This window comes from Sinocyclocheilus rhinocerous, unplaced genomic scaffold, assembly GCF_001515625.1.
Source record: "Sinocyclocheilus rhinocerous isolate Xijiao unplaced genomic scaffold, SAMN03320098_v1.1 scaffold561, whole genome shotgun sequence".
NCBI lineage: Eukaryota > Metazoa > Chordata > Actinopteri > Cypriniformes > Cyprinidae > Sinocyclocheilus > Sinocyclocheilus rhinocerous.
Genome location: NW_015641041.1, coordinates 882,072 through 885,994, shown reverse-complemented (window position 1 = coordinate 885,994; position 3,923 = coordinate 882,072).

Sequence of the window (3,923 nt, the reverse complement as noted above, 5' to 3'; positions counted from 1 at the left end):
CTCACTGATTCTTGCATCCCTCCATTTGGCAAAAAAACAATCGTGTCTTAGGACATCAATGTGTCGTCACGAGCCGTAGGGTTTAATTTGGATTTGTCTGTGCATGTTTTTTTTACTCTCATAGATTTTGTTACCATTGCCATGCATTATAAGATTGATAGACTGCAACGGTTGGACTTAAAAATCATAATTTGTGTTCTACTGAAGAAACAAAGTCACCTACATCTTGGATGCCCTGGGGGTAAGCAGATAAACATCAAATTTTCATTTTTGGATGAACTATCCCTTTAATGGATGTATTTTATAGTTGACCTATGTGTTTATGGTTTTCCTTACAGAAAAGTACCACAGTAAAATCCCCCCAATATTTTATTTTTTTTGGAAATAGTACTACAGTAATACAATGGTATAGTTTTGTTTTTTGGACATTTTTGGTGTTTTTGTGTAGTAAAATTCATGCTTGGGGTCGTTAAGAATTATTTACTTTTTAAAGAAGTCTATTCTGCTCACCAAAGCTGCATTTATTTGATCAAAAATATAGTAAAAATGGTGAAATATTATTACAATTTCAAATAACTTTTATATTTTAATGCATTTTAAAATGTAATTTATTTCTGTGATGCAAAGCTGAATTTTCAGCATCATTACTCCAGTCTTCAGCGTCACATGATCCTTCAGAAATCATTCTAATATGCTGATTCTTATTATTAGCAATGCTGAAAACAGTTGTGCTGCTTCATATTTTTGTGAAAACTGATTTTTGTGAAATTTTGTAACATTATAAATAATTTTACTGATCACTTTAATGCATACTTGCTGAATAAAAGTGTTAGTTTCTTTTAAAAAAATCCCCAAACTTTTGAACAGTAGCGTATGTAAGACAAAAATATGAGTGATGAATGTCTTACTATTTGACTGTTAGTCAGCACAGGTGTGTGTATGAACATATTAGCGCTGTACGTTTACATTCACACACACATAAACGGCGGGCCTGATATCTGCTGTAAGACATGTGGAAATCTCTGGCTCTCAATCATAGGATTTTCAAAGCCCTTTTCAGTCCATTTCCATGGAAACTATCTCAATTCTGTTGTGTAGAAATATTCAGACTCGCCCTTGCTGGAGAAGCATGAAGATCAGAGCAGCATTAGGTGGTTGGCGTTGATATCATGCGGCGAGTGCTTTATTGTCGGTTTTAAAGAGCACACGCATATTTTCTGGTGCATGCTGGGTGCTCATTCATTGACATTATTTTCTCCTCAGTGGCATTAAACGTCTTTAAAGTGCAATAGTTGTTTAGGTGCTTACGGTGGTAGCAAGATAACTGCTATTTGGTTGGTCAGTTTGGGTCAGTTATGCGCTGTTGAGTCTGAGGTCTAGGTATGTGAGACTAGTTCCTGATTTGATTTGATTGTGCTGATTTTTAGACACAGACAGAAAGATATCTTGTCTTCAGTCTTGTCCTGCTGTCACAAGACCAAACCACTGATAACACAAACACATCATTCTCAGCTTCTTCTGTTCCTCTATGGACTGAAACTGAAAGCTGAACAGTAAACGTTCATTGCTCAGATGTTGCTCTTTCTTTGCTCGGGAGACTTGATAGACTATTTATTTGAAGTATCTACTTTTTCTCAGATGTTTCTCATGTTTCATATACTAAAGTTGATGACATGCACAAAAAGTATAGAGCAGGGTTATTTTAGTATTATTAATATACTAATATAGCATTTATTCATATTTTGAATTAGCTTTTTGATATTTTAATATTTTTGTGTTTTGACATTTTTATTAGTTGTTTTTAATATTTCTGTTTAGCTTTAATTTATTACATTTATTATTTGTAGTTTTAGTAATTTTAGTACTTCAGCTTAAACTTAAATATTTCAGCTAGTTTCCAAGTCAACGTTTAACATTTTTAAAAGTTTTTTTATCTAGTATTTATATTTTATTTTATTTCAATTACTGATTTTTAAATATAATATTCTATTATTTATTAATATTTCGAATGAGCACTTAAAATGAATTTTCATTTTCATTTTACCTTACGTTTTTGTTGCATGCTTTTGTCATTTTATTAGTTGTTTTTAATATTTTTATTATTTAACTTTATTTTATTCCAGTTTATTATTATTTTTAGTTTGAGTAATTTTGGAATTTAAGCTTAAACTTGTTTATTTCAGGCAACATTTCACATTGTAAAAAGTTTCTTAAAAGTTTATTTTTTATTTGATATGTATATTTTATTTCAGCCTTATGTCAATTACCTAAATATATTTATATAACATTATATTATTTATTAATATATTGAATTAACTTACATTTTTATTTTAATTTTAGATAAAGTTTTAGTAATTTTGTAATTGACATTTTTTTTAGGTTTTTATTATTTCTATTTAGCTTAATTTGATTTCAGTTTATTATTACAGTCATTTTAGTACTTCAGCTTATACTTATTTACTTCAGTTAGTTGCCATGTTTTGTAGAATTTTTTTTAAAATCTTATATTCATATTTTATTTTATTTCTACTTTATTTCAATTATCGATTTGTAAATGTTTTAGCTTCAGTTGTAGTGTTCCTTATTAATAAATTGAACTGAAATGTGGATAGTAGCTCAGATCATTTGATCTTGTGAATTTGATGAGAAATATCTGAGGTCATATTGAGATCTTTGAGATCAATTTGAGACATTGAGATCTTTACAGGAGAGATGTACTGGACTCTTTTCTCAGGAGAAACATCTGAAAAGCAGGAGATTTTCAAATCCCCCCCAAAAAGTTTTGTAAGATTTATTCTTCTATCATTGTTGCTTGACCTTCATGAGCCTCAGAGATTCTGCAAAATATATGACATATCTGTGTTATTCACTGAGAGTAGGAACATTGTGCCAGTCAAAACAGACCTGATGTTCTCTCGGACGAAGAGAAAGATAATGAGAGTAGGATGGAACAATAATAGTCCTGCTGAAAGCACCATAAGATTTCAAGCTGGTCCAGACTGGTTAGTGTTGGTTAGTGCTGATCTAACAGGCTATATTTCTGGGTCTATGGTAACTCTCTCTGAGTGAAGGAAAAAGAGGAAACCAGATAGAGAAAATGCAGAATTGAAGGTAGAGGAGTCCAGTCCAGTCAGCAGAAATCAGGAAACGCATGAGTGGAGGGCAGGACGAAGAGAGGGAGGGGACAGAGCGAGAGAGACGTTCTGATTGGCTGAACGGAGGGGAGGAACGAGGGAGAAAGTCTGACCGCCTTTAAGTCGTTCAAATTCCACATACGATTAGCAGGAAACACACACACATGTTCCTCTCAAACTCCTCCTGACCTTCTGCCTGTTTATCACGAAGATTATGACCATCACTTCAGTGCTGAATATAGAGAATGGTTTGGGAAGTTGGTCATGTGTTTAATGGAACATGCTTTAAGATCCTGGCATAATTCTTGTAGCTTTAATTCTACACATTAAGGAAAGTTTCGACAGCAACAGGAAAGTTAAACAACGTTTCTGTAACCGCACTAGTTTGAAGTGCTGCCACCAAAGAGATTGCAAAAGTGCTTTCCATCAGGAACAGTGTCAACAAAACATACATATTGTCATTATTTATCACTTTAATGTACATTTGCATAACATACTGTATGTATATTGTATATATAAAACCTATTTCAGTTAGTTGTCAAAGCATTTCTAATTTAGATTTTAGGTTTTTCTATCTAATTATTTATATTGAGTAATATTAATTATTAATAATAGTATTAATAATATTATTTATGTATTCATTTTATTTATATTAATATTATTTATATAGAGCACAAAATATCTGTTTAAAAAATGTCATGTGCTATTTTAGTATTACTTATATACTATTACAGTATTTAATAATATTTTGAATTAATATAATAATAATAATATTTTGAATATGTTATT